The following is a 14,031-nucleotide window of genomic DNA, read 5'->3' on the forward strand; positions in this document are numbered from 1 at the left end:
CTCGAAAATTTTCATAAATTCATAATTATCTCCCTTTGCAAAAGGGCGTGATCCTTAATATTCACAACTTTGAATTCCCTTAGGCTAAGGATGCTTTGTGCCAAGTTTGGTTGAAATTGGCCCAGTTGTTCTTGAGAAGATGTTGAAAATGTGAAAAATTTACAGACGGACAGACAGACAGACGGACGACAGACAAAATGTGATCAGAATAGCGCATTTGAGCTTTCAGCTCAGGTGAGCTAAAATGCAAGTAATAAGTATCAATCTACTGAAAAGCACAGGTGCTGGAGTACAGGACCTTTGAGAACAGCCCCCCCCTTTCCATCACCCAAGTATAGACCCCTGAGACTTTATTTTTTTTTATTTACGGTAATCATCCATTCATGACATGTTTCTAATCTAATTTATACATGTATTCATTCAAAATAAACATTTTTAAATAATCAGACCCTCTATATATGCATTAAAACAAGGTTGCTAACTTCGTCTGACAGCCGAAAGACACTGCTGACAAATATTTGTTGAAATGTACTATCAAACTACAACTACCAGTAAAAACGGTGACCTCATGTTGTAGCCCAATAATTCCATTCACTGAATAACTGCATGCCATGCTGATGTAAATACTTGTTTAATCTTTAGTTTTTAAGATCTGTGTACAAACATTAGACATTATGAGGGATCTGGACGGGGAACCTTATTGCATTCAATTTGAATGAAATCACGTTCAATGGAATACACCTTTATTTACGTTATGAATTCCTGTAGATAGATTAATCAATGTGAATGAAAAATTAAAACACTAGAATATACTATTTACAAGTTAACATTGCTAACAGTGTTTAAACAGCAACAGGCGACTTAAGGGACAGGTGTTTGCTAGACTGGGATAATCAGAAACAACGTTTCTCATTATATCACCTCATTATATCACCTGTTTATAGAACCCTATACCAAACGTTTCCTTTATACCACTTGTTTATATTATTTTATACACAACGTTCTCATTTATGATATAATGCTAAATTATATTGATTATCATAAGGTGCGTTTTATTATTTTACCCAAATGTTTCATAGCTTTTCAGTTTAACTGTATGGCTCTTATTCTGAGAAGCAATTAACGTTCGGGAGAGGTTATCGATACCAGTGCCACTAATGTGTAAAATTTACAAATTAAAAATGTTACTCGACTTTATCATTGATTATTTTATCATTTATAGAGTTCTTTGCTTTGCAAATAGGAATCATATCTTACAGAAATAAAATAACATCTCGCTGATGTGATTTATCTTCTATAAAACAAATCTGAAATTCATCAATGCACTTTAATTAGTAGAAATAATCTAAAATATGAATTAAAACATATCTAATCAAAAGCAGTTCTTTGCAGTTTCAAAAGTAGTTATATACAATAAAAACTATATTGCAGTAAGTTGATCCAATCTAAATTTTCGGGACCAGGTTTGGACAAACAAGGTCACACTTTTCACTTTTGTGTAATTACGCCTCCTTCATAACTGACATCAAAGTATTCACCAGAGTCGTAGCTTTCCAATGGACTATTTAGTTCTATAGAATTTTTAGCATAAGGTACAACTTCATCGTTTGCATATATTTCTTCCTCTTGTGTCCACTTTAGAGAGGAAATTGGTTTTGTTTGTGATTCTGTGTCGTGAACAATTGTATCAATAATCGAGTTTGGATACTCAAATGTCACAGTTTCATTGCCATTTCTTTGTTGTCCTTGTTCTGAAAAGCAAGAGATTTGTTTCTTTGTCATGCTTTTGCATGGTGTTGAATATATATCTGCTTGTCGATCCGTTGTCTTGTTGTCAACAGTTTTTAGGTAAGCTTCGTCCAAAGTACTTTCACCAAACCGGTCGTCGTGTAGACGCCATTTGTTTTGAATACTTTCCACACTTTGGGACTGCTGTAAAGGGACAGCAGTAGTCAACACAAAACTTAATGCCGAGTCCCTGACAACTGCTGTATCGCCTGTGTTATAGATAGAGTGGTTGGAATGATGCACTCTAAGGTTTACATGGTCGTAAATTTCGTCGTTCGGATTTTGCTCTTCTGTTTCTGAAGGATGGTTTCTGACCGTAAAGTCGGCCTTATTTTGCATGGAAAATAGATCTACATATTAAAAGAAGACAGTTTGATAAGAAATGACATACTTTGCAATCATTTGAGACTTTGTATATTAAAAAATTATGTTATCAAATTTACCATTCATACTTTATATGCCACTGATATCATTGTGTTTATAGTTACCTTTTTTTCTCTTCATCATTTGTGAATATCGTATTCTTAAAAGACACAACATGTACCGGTTATAAAATAAATTCATTTCCCGATGATTACAATTCAAATATACATGTGATGTTTTGAAAATGGTCTTTTATATTGAGTAAGTTTACCTGATACAGATTGTGCCGAAGATCAGACAGGCGATGACGGCTATCAAAAAAGGGACCGCTAGTAGAATTCCTGAAATACCATCAGCAGCTAGTGTTTGAATATTAAGAAAACAGTAATCAAGGAAAAAGGCCACCCAAACTATGCCTTAGTAAAGTTTTTAATGAGTTTACAATATATAATTTAACACCATCTTTTGTATTATCCATGATGGCAATTAAAATAAATCTATTTGAAAAATAAAAGTTAAACAATCATGTTAAAAAAAGTCTCTGCTTTTGGATAAAGTCAAAATACAACATGATAATCTCGTATTTAAAATACAATTTTAGCATAATTCGATCTGCAATTAAGAAATACTATTTCGTTGTTTTTGTTATGAGGACTTACCTTTCTTGGCCATATTTAGACTTTATTAATCTCCTTTAGATGAATAGCTCTATATAAAGATAGAGTTGTCCAATTCTAAAACTGATTTCTTTGTACTTTTTTCTTCACTAAATAATAGTTTATGACCCAAAATATAACTTTTAAAATGTCATTGTAAATATGATGTTGAATTGGTTGACCCTCCAGCCTTTATAATTATATCTGTGTTTTGAGAACATTTTAACAGCAGTTTTGTTTTGAAACACCAACAACATATATTAAAATTATCAAGACTACGCTTTTATTATTTTATTAACACGATTAATAAAAAGGGGAACCACTGGCATGTATTGGTTACCTAAACAACAATGTCAAATCTGACCAAGCATTTCCATACCGTAATACAATCTTATTTAAATGAGTACCTATGACTCGAGGGATCATACGTTGTTTTAATTGGAACATTTTTCGTAGGATCTTTAGTACATTATACTTGTTATCCAATTTATCCTTTTTAAAACCTCCATTTGCTTCAAAAAGAATATTTAACATATTTTGCTTAAAATCGTGCTTCGGAGGGCAGGTAAAGGAATGCCAGTGCACCCAGGAGAAGACAGGCGGGTACACATGAAAGAGCACCATAAATTTGAAAGGTCAGGGACCATGCACAGAGATGCGATACAAGCGGCAAAGCCTTTGCCGGATTGGTCTCTTTCATCCAGCTAAGCAAAGACAAACTATGATATATCTGATAGATGCAACAAATCACGCATACTTCCGTTCTTATTAAGTTAATCTTTATCAAAGGAGACCTGTAATAACTTTGAACAGAACATATACGGTTAAAGTCATGCAATTATTCTTTATTGCATAATATATTCTAATCAACTATCATAAATTTTGAAAATTGTATCAAAATATCTGATATAACTTATTACACACAATACCCACGCTTGGGGTTTACATTATTATATCTCTTCAGCGCCCGCACAATGAAGTTTATCGAACTTATGACTGGCATAAACTACATAAACATTTTGCAGTGTCAAATATACATTTAACGAATCTATTTTGATATTTAAAAATGACACTAAGGACAAAACAATATACTTTGGAGGAAGTGGTTTGTTTTTAATGAATAGTATTCATTTTATCATAATCATAAAGGAGACTCAAGGAATTTGAAAATAAATATGATACTGAATATCTTTTGATATGAATAAAGATTATTAGTGCTGCTTTTCTGTCATCAAATCTTTGCTAATGAAAGTCATACGTTTTAGATACTTTCTAAATGCATAACTATACGAATAGAATTTGGTATTTACCAGTTAACTGCGTAGTATTTTCTTACATAAATGTACAAGACAAACTTATGAATCGTACTTTGAGGAACACCTTTATGTTTCCTTGTTTTCTGTTGATCTACCTTAAAAAGTGTGATTTCAAGAGATATCCTTATAAAAATGGTCTGATATTGTTGAATAATGTTACACTTATATAGAGGTCATTATTATCAGACTGCCTATTAGGTACATAAACTTGTTTTAAACGTTTGACGTTGACAACCGTGTGATCAATAGAAACTTCAATTAGAGCACGAACTCCTAGAACTCCTTGAACCTTTATTGGATGACCTCAGACTTACAAGTAGCTGTAATATCACTAAGTTGTGCGTTATATCTAGATTTACAAGAACGACCATTTACAAATTTTCGCTCACTTGTTAAAGTAATAAATTAAGTTATATTAATATTAACAGAAAAATGTTTTCTTTAGTGTTTCATACTGTCTAATGGAAGTTATGTATTTTTTCTTTAATGCTCAATACGTTCATACCTTCAACAACAACGTTCGATGGATATTATCGTGTAAATAATGCTTACGTTCAACAGGCTGCATAGTGGTCGGATTTATTGTCATTTCCTGCGTCGATTCATGCTCTGTAAACAATAATTAAAATTAAAATCAAGAAAAATGAACGCATTTTTGTGTCAATAATATACTTTGTGTTTCTTTTTCATTCGTATTATAAGAATGAAGTATACCTGGATATGTGCAGTTAACACTGGTTGTGTTACACACGCATCCTCTTATTGGGTCACAGTACTTATCTGGGGAGCAGTTACAAGGTTCTCTGCATTTAAGTCCAAAGTTTCCAGGTGGAAAGGTTGAGAAGCAGTTCTCACCAAAGAAGCCTAGGTCACACTCTACAAGCATATTTCTTTTATCTTACTATAAACTGTTATAAGGCTCAGAAAGGAAAATGTATAGTTATATTTCAAATAGATAAAGTGTTTTCACACATTGTTACTGTAAAACTCTTTGACTGATGTATTATGTGATCAATTGAGGACACTTATTAGTATTGAATCATGTGAGACACCAAAGTTATGACATATATAGCAGTATCAACATAAAAATAATTCATTCATATTCATTGATTTAATGGAACTCTCATGAATGATGCAAGTAGTGCATTTTTTCACAATTTAGAATTTAATGACCAACGGGGCAGAAACTGTTACGTGTCTATAGCTATAAACTCTAAGTCTGGACAAGGAGAAGGAAAGTAAAAATGTAAACGAGTAGCCCTGCACACTATTATGCCATCTCACAAAATATTTTCACATTAAAAGTTAAGGGTCCTCGACACCCTGTGACTTTAAGTTTTTAAGACAGTATGTCACAACATGGCGATTTGATCTGATTGTGAAACCGTTAAGTCAACGAAATTTGGTGTCTTTTTTTGTAGTGCAGAGGGTATAACTTTGGTCTACTAGCCACCAGGTCCCAAGTACGAACATATCAGGAACTTTTGTTTTTATGAAAAGCAATACATTTTGAAATGTTGATTTTTCCCCAAAATTGAACATTATTTTCAAGTCAAATGCATTCTTAAATTTCATATCAACATATAAAAGTATTTGTGAAAGGAACCTGGCCCCTCTTTTGATGTGACGTATGTAAATTGTTATACATTAAAAAAGGCATATAAATGTGTACATGGGTTAGAAAAATTCCCAAAAAGATAAGCAAAATCAGGTAAGTATTTTTTTAAAATTGTTGTTCAACATTTTTGGGTATGTTCCCCCTGAACACCTTCTTCTTTAAATTTTTTTTTAAAAGAACACAGTACTTGGTCTTGTATGCGAAGTTAAAATTTTTTCCAAACATGATGAGGAACGATAACGTAAAAAAAACTATTTCAGCTGAAAATACAGTAAGAAAAAACTAGCTTACCAAACATATTTGACGTTTAAAAATTCCTCTCAAAAATGTCATCTTATTATCTATTTATACATACACATGCAGATTTTATTAAAATGTATTAAGAGCAAAAGGGCCTAAACTCAGAATGAATTTTTTGGGGGGAGTTTTGACTTTTCGAATTTTTTTTTTATAAAATGTATACACAAATGTGTCAAATCTATAGAACTCAACTATAGTATGCTCTCTCTCTCTCTCTCTCTCTCTCTCTCATATATATTATTTTATTGCATGTTGCGCAGATTCTAAATGAAATTTGAGAAGGTCACAATAGAATGGTTTTGCTATCAAGTATTTGTGGTAAATCTAACAGTTGAACCAGTTCATTATTAAACTTTCCCTTTTAAGACGACTGCTTTTTAGTACCAAATAAACTTTTGGTGAAGTCTCATTTACAATATATTGTATTGTTTATTAGTCAACAGCTGTACAGCTCATAGACATATACAATTAATATACACATGTTATAATACATATACTGGTCACTTGAAAAAGGCAAGTTTATACATGAAGTTTTCTGATTACAAAAGCATTCTTAATATATTTACCTAAATTGCACAAATCCTTTACATTTTGTGTTGACAATAATAGAATTAATTTAAAGACAGAGGGTTTAATATAATAAAACTTCTTAAGGAATTTTTCTCTTAAGTTACAGTAATAGGGACATTTCAATATAAAATGATATTCATCTTCTATATCTAAAGTACATAGAGGACATAAACGTCTTTGTAATGGAACATTGTTATATCTGCCAGTTTCGATGGTAAGACAATGGGATGATAATCTTAATTTACATATAAGTTTCTTATATTGTAAAGGAATTCTTTTTGTTAGATATGACTGCAAGGTACAATGATCAACTAGATATCTATAGATTGTACATTTGGAAGAGGCATTTATGTCAGTTAGTTAAGACTGTTTAAAATTATCAAAAATACGTTGCTTGGCGATCGTTAAAATAATTTCTGGCTTTTCAAAAAATTGGTTTTCCCATAAGTTCATTAGCCCAATACTTGTTAACATATTCTTGATCTCTGCAGCCCAGTTTTTACATTTGTTTTTACCTAAAGTTTCATTATACATATTAACATAACATGAATTTAAAATGCAATTTCTTGATGATAAAAGTTTCATCCAGTATCTTAAAATACGTATTTTTCTGATACATTGCAGAGGCATTCTGCCCAATTCACAATAAATAACTGCATTAGATGTGCCCCTTTTAACATTAAGTATGTTTTTACAATAATTAAGATGAATTTTTTCTATATCTGGGGCAGAATGAAAGCCCAAGACTTCACAACCGTAGTAAGCAATGCTTCCTACATAAGTGTCAAAAAGGGACAAAGGCGTAGTAAAATTAAGACTCATATTACAACATTTCCTTTTCAGTGCAAAAAGCGCCTTAATACATTGTAATGACAATTGTTTCTGCGTAACATGAAATTTGCCATTGTAATTCAACAAAAGTCCTAGATAACAAAAACTGTTCACTACTTCAATTTGTTCACACTTATAAAACCACACATCTTCTGTTCGCAAAATTCCCCCATTTCTAAAAACCATTATTTTTGTTTTGTTTACATTAACCGTTAACGACCATTTCTCTGTATAATTTTCTAAAGTATTCAACATTGACTGTAAGTCAGCAACAGACTGAGCAAAAATAACCATGTCGTCTGCGTACATCAGTAAAAATAAGGATAGCTCTTGTAATTCAATTGGAGTATTTCCATTGCTTAAAAATTCCATTTCGCAATCATGGACATAAAGGGAAAAAAGGAGAGGGGAAATTATTTCCCCTTGTAAAACACCAAGATTATTCACAAAAAAAATCTGATAACTTACCATCTAATAAAACACAAGACTTAATATTATTATAAAGTGAACGTTGATATATACTATCAATATCTCATTTACAAAAAACCCCCACAAAAACTAAAAAAATAAATAAAAAAAAAAACAACCCCCCCACAAATAAAATCAGGACCCGTCAAATACAAGTATAAACATAAATATATAAGGTAATACACACCTTTACATTTGTTTTCACTTAGGTAAAACCCTGCTCAACATCTAATTGAAGAACTGAAAAATTAAGTTTATAAAAAAATTAGTCTAATAAGAATTTTTATTTTATAAGGTGAGATGTAAATTGATCAATGATAAAAGATCTAAATACTCTTAAATCGTATTTCAAAAATATAACATTATATGAATTGGTTTTGTGTTCTAAAGGAAAGACAGAGAAAATGAAGTGGTTTTCAAAAAGATTAATTATATCTTAATTTGATTTTTCTATATAAAGCGTCATCTGATTGGTCTAGAGAGTCATGTGACAGGGCGAACAAAACGTCGTGTCTCCCGGGAAAAAATATCGTTCTCACCTTATCGGTAATCTCAGGTTTTTTCATTCCAAAAGTATAAAAATGCCAGTATGAGTATACGATGTTGACAAATTTGATTAAACTTAAATTATTCATTCATTTAAATTCTCTTTATGCCTAAAAAGCAATTTTACTACATTTGATTCGAATGAATTCATGAAAGAAAACAGGCAAAAAAAAAAACCCAAGACAATCACGACATTATTGCTTTCGACAAATTTTGTAAAATCATATGCTGTTCCGTATAATAAATCTTTTATTGCGTGAAAGTTCGGGAAATATGAAGATTCATTCCCCAAGAAAAATCATATTTTTAATCATTCATCATATTCATAATATGATTTTTCTTTGGGGAATAAATCTTCTAATTTCGCTCACCATCATGCAATAAATGTATAGTGTCAACATTTAAACATTATATGCTAAAACCTATTCCAGGTTCCAGTTCTCCTCTGTCTTTAAGATTATTCTATTCCTTACCTATTTGGAAGATTACAAAGACCTGTATTAGAAGCGGTTTTGCAAGCACCGGGAAAAATGTTTAAACAGCATAGAACGATAATCCATGGCTTATGAATCATTGTTAAACTTCATTTAAAGGAACTCAATATTATGAAATATACACGTAATAATTAACAGCTGAATTTTGCATTCGATATATTAGTTTAAATGCTTTCCTGGTTTGTTCCCATAATCATAAATATATGGGGATATATATAATGAAATAAAAAATAATTTAACCATTTCCGCAATAGCAAGTTGATTTAAATATTCCTAATATACTTTTAGTGTTGAGTATATATCAGTACTTCTATTCAAACAATTAGCACATATATTTCAAACTTTAAGTTAATAATAAAAATATAAAAATATTACAAAACTTTTGACCGTTTTGAAAGTTTGTATTTCATGTGATCCAAAGGGGTCAAAACTCAAAGATAGTTTGGTTACATTGTAATTATAATCAACAAATTAACATATTTCCTAGGAATTCATAATTGCCTCTATTTAAATAGTGGTTGGTTATTGGTTGGTTATTTTTCCCTCTCTCTGACCATAAAAAAGTTAATTTTTTTAAAATGCTCTTCCCGATGTATATCTTTGTAAAACTGGAAAGCTCCCTAATTTCAAAAATATCACGTCTTTATGACCGAAATGTTTGTGGTAACTATGAACGAAAACACCCCAATAATTTATCGCTGTACACCAATTCAAAAAAGGTCATTTTGAAAAAATCTGTTTTGAGAGAAAAAGATTCTATTTTCTGTTTATTGATACCCCAGAGGTTTACATTAAAAACTAGATGCTGTCATTTGACAGTAATACCCGCACCAAGTGTTTGCCCCCAAATGACACTGTTTTGTACCAGTTTAATTAAAAATGAAGGCCACATGCAAGCTCCGGTAATACATTTAAAAATTATAATTTTTATAACTGAAGGATGAGATCCCTTCCCATGATAGTACGTGACAATACACATGAGCACTTTATGTGCAATTTGGGGTTGAACTGTTTGCAGTGAATTTTCAATTAATCAATGATCTTAACATTTCATGTCATAGAAAGAATAATGGTCTATATAATTATTACAAACAAAATTAAAAATTAAATTATGCCCCGTCCCCGTGGCGGTTGCCGGTTTTAGATTTGCTTCTGTGTGCCTACATGTACATCATCGGATGCACAGATTTAGAGAAGGGGTGGGAGTGAGGGGTCCAGACCCCCCCCCCCCTCCCCTCATGAAAATTCATTTATATCAATAGTAAAATTACCAAAAATACACATTGGACCCCAATGCTCTTACAGACATGTAAACGCTCTAACCCATTGCGCTTCAATGTTAGGTAACATTATTTGGTGGGTAAATATTTAATTGATATTTAATATACTTTATTGTTTATCTCAATAGGAAGTATACATCACAAATATGCAGGTGTCCTGCACCACCTTAAAGCTGTTATTTACCTAACAAAATAGTGCAAGTGGATTTGAAGAATAGGTCATGAAAATACATGCATGTTATAAATAACTGATCTTTGTCTGAAGTTGCGTACACAACACAGGTCTGCAGGTCTCATTAGCGGGTACTAGTTTTACCCAGCTCTTCGATTAGATGGGTTCACGTGTATACATACATGTATGTGTTTTCCAAATGCAGAAGAGGATTAGTTAAGATCAGATTAAGGAATTCATTATTGTGTTTTAACTGGATTATCATTATGATGTTGATCAAAATAGGTAAGCATAATACATGTAGTAGCAGTAGCACACTATAATGGGATGCCAGCATACGTAAGTTCTACGTTCACTTTCTAAATGTGATCTCCCTTTGACAGCATACTGTATCATCATCTTTTAATATTTGAATAAGCTTATCATCGTTACCTATCTTATCGCATTTGTAAAGTTTCTGTCATTTTAATTGCAAAAGTTATTTTTTTAATTTGTCAGACTTGCACTATTTAGTTGACCCCATATTGACCCTGTATAAACAATTTCGTATTAAATTTGTGTATTACATCACAGTAAGTAAGTGTAGACACTTATCATTTTTATATAAGTTGTGATAGGATGGAAGGAGTATTTCTTTCTTAATGTATTATAATGCATCAAATACAATGTAGGTCATGACCTTATTGGACTGTTCTGACCCCACGAAACAGGAAAATACAAAATATCTTCTAATGTCATTATGATGCATCATATGGTGTAAAGTATATTAATGACCCCCAGGTGTTGTCTTTAACACCCCCCCCCCCCCCGCCTTTATGAAATAGGAAATGATGATTCACTGTATATTATTCCCTAAACCATATAATTTATTCTTGCTCTTTGTGTCATTGCGCGTAAAATTGTATATCGATTATGCCCCCTTGGAGACACTCTGACATTTAAGAACTAGAAATAATAAAGAATTTAATCTTATTCATATATACTAGTGTTTGATCCATGTGGGTAATTCCTAGCCTAATGATGACACGGATTTATTTAGGAAACTTTACAATTACCCCAAATAGGCGAATACACATGCATATAACATTTTGTTTATAAATCTAAAAAACTGAATGAAGCAATTTCCAAAATGTTAATGTGCATCAGGAGAGAAAAAGCAATCAAGAAATGATTTAAAATTTGCTACTGTAAACATGTAAGAATGTATAGGTCCTGTATGAAGACTGAATCTTTAGAACCAGGATAGATTGGGGGCGGGGGGGATGAGTGTGGAGTATAAACATTTATAATTTGAATCATTTATTGTTATTAATTCTAATTTGTCAATGCCAATACTAGTTATTGATCCCAAGGTAGAAATATGACCTCTGATCATATTTCAATAGATCATTTGTCAAATATACAAGATGTAATGTAATTTTTTTAAGAATAACATTTTTTACCAGTTTATAAAAGTTTTTAGACACCCAAATTATATTTTGATTTTAATAGATCATTCGACAATAAAGGAGGGGGGAGAATAGTTTATATTTGAGTTTGTTTGGGGGTGGGGGTTCCAAGTCATATATTTGACAATTTTTTAATGTATTTTAAAATAAGACTAAGCCATACTACAGTCATGAACATGAATAGCATAGAACAAAACACAAACTAATACATGTATATGTACATAGGAAGTATTACAAAACATAGATGATTGATCTTAATCTGGGTTCTTAAATTGAATCATATATCATGTACATATTATATATTATTGTTTCTTTGTTCAAGACATTTCAGATGGTATATATGTAGATCATGATCCCAAGTGCTCTTCCTGAAATTAACAAATATCATAAAAACCATTGAGATCCCCACCTTAATCCAAAGATATAATTCCTCCTTAGGTCACACATTTTAATTTCAAATGGACATATGAAACTATCTAAATTAAAATTCAAATTGATAACTTATTTCAGCCTAAGAAGTGAACTCTTAAAAGTGGCTAAATTAAAAGTTGTCTTTCTTCAACAATAATTTTAAAGAAATAAGCTTTAGCTAAAATGCACATGATCTCCACTTAATTAGTATATTACGTATTCATTAAATTATTCTATACATAATCTTTTCGTAACTTCTATGGTCGATACAACGACCTTGTCAGCAAAAACAATTTTCTACTGGTCGTCTGAGTGACGCTTTTCATACTAATTGTTAGACCATAATTAATCACCTTATTGGCTACGGACTTTTCCGGTTTTTTTTCCCGATGACGACAAAAAGCACACAGTTGGTGTGACCGGTCAGCAGAGTCATTCCTCAATGGCACCCGATTCTACCTCTATAGAGGTCCGTGTTGCTCTGCTTTGGATTTGTATTTCGTTTTATGAATTTTTGAGATACTTGACAGTTTGTTATTGTCATTTTTTATTGTTTAAGATACTGCAACACATTGTATTACTTTCACATCTTCTCAATCGGTATTTAGAAAATAGAATGATTTATAAGGCGATTGCTCTTAAGAAAAGTGGATTATGACGAATAGTGTTCAACTTTAACATAAAACACATCAGTAAATCCTATACATTCGAATTAAATAATGCCATGGCGGCGCTTAAAAAACATTATACATGTACATTGAATGTGAGTACTTTAATTCATGTATCTTTATAGTATTGTTTTTCCACTAACAAGTCAAGCATTCAAAAGCTTAAGTAAAAAACACACAATAATTGATGCATCATTGTAAATTTTGGCTGTTTTATCAAACAAACAAATGGAACAGAACTTTCTACTAAGCTTAAAACAAAGATACCAACAAAACTCTGACTGACGTTTTCATTTGTGTTGCTCATAGCGAAAGACTCATAGTTTTCAGATTTTGATTGCTCATCTAATAGTGTTACTACCATATATTTGATTATTTCGTCATTACCATTTTCGTGTACCTACTTTGGCCATCATTTCAAAATATCGGGTATACAAGTAAAGTGTTTTATAATGTCTTCAGCATACATTTTCCTTATGAATGGTACTTTTGGAAATGTATTCTAACATCTTGAAATAGGAGGCACACAAGTATCTGAAATGCTTAAAAAAATGTGCATGGAATTTTGGTTTGTCACAACCCCTTTTATCAGAATTAAATATTGGAATACATTAAGGTTGGCTGGTATATCAAAATGAGCGTTGATGTTTTTGTGACAATATATAAATATTCTAGTCTTGGACTTGATCACGCACATGTTTATCATGTAACATTTCAATAGTGTTTGCAAAGTGATTCTTCTATTGAAATACATTTCCAACCATCATTAAAATAATTTATTTCAATAGTGGTTTTTTTACAATAGTGGTTGCAACAGGCCAGGCCATCGGTTCAACTAAGGCTAATAACTGAAAACAATATTAAACATTAGCTTCCACAAAAAAGTAACCGTTTCTAGCATAATTTTTTTTACCCAGAAAATTAAGTTTATTTTATGTGCATTGCTTCCTGGCCCCAGCGGTTATGGTCATGGTATGAACAAACATATGTAATATACAAAAGGAAGTTTGTGTACATGAATTGTGTAATTGCTTTTAGAGTGTAGTTTAGCATGGCTTCACAGTTGAGAACTTCGGTCTTTTCACAACCTTTCCTTCATATA

At 31.5% G+C, this 14,031-nt stretch overlaps 1 pseudogene; it reads right to left on the minus strand.

The window, feature by feature from the left end:
- Positions 1-1,334: 1,334 nt before the first annotated feature.
- On the minus strand, positions 1,335-9,030 carry LOC128188618 (uncharacterized; annotated as a pseudogene).
- Between the last annotated feature and the right edge of the window lie 5,001 nt (positions 9,031-14,031).

This window comes from Crassostrea angulata, chromosome 6 (assembly GCF_025612915.1).
Source record: "Crassostrea angulata isolate pt1a10 chromosome 6, ASM2561291v2, whole genome shotgun sequence".
Lineage (NCBI taxonomy): Eukaryota > Metazoa > Mollusca > Bivalvia > Ostreida > Ostreidae > Magallana > Magallana angulata.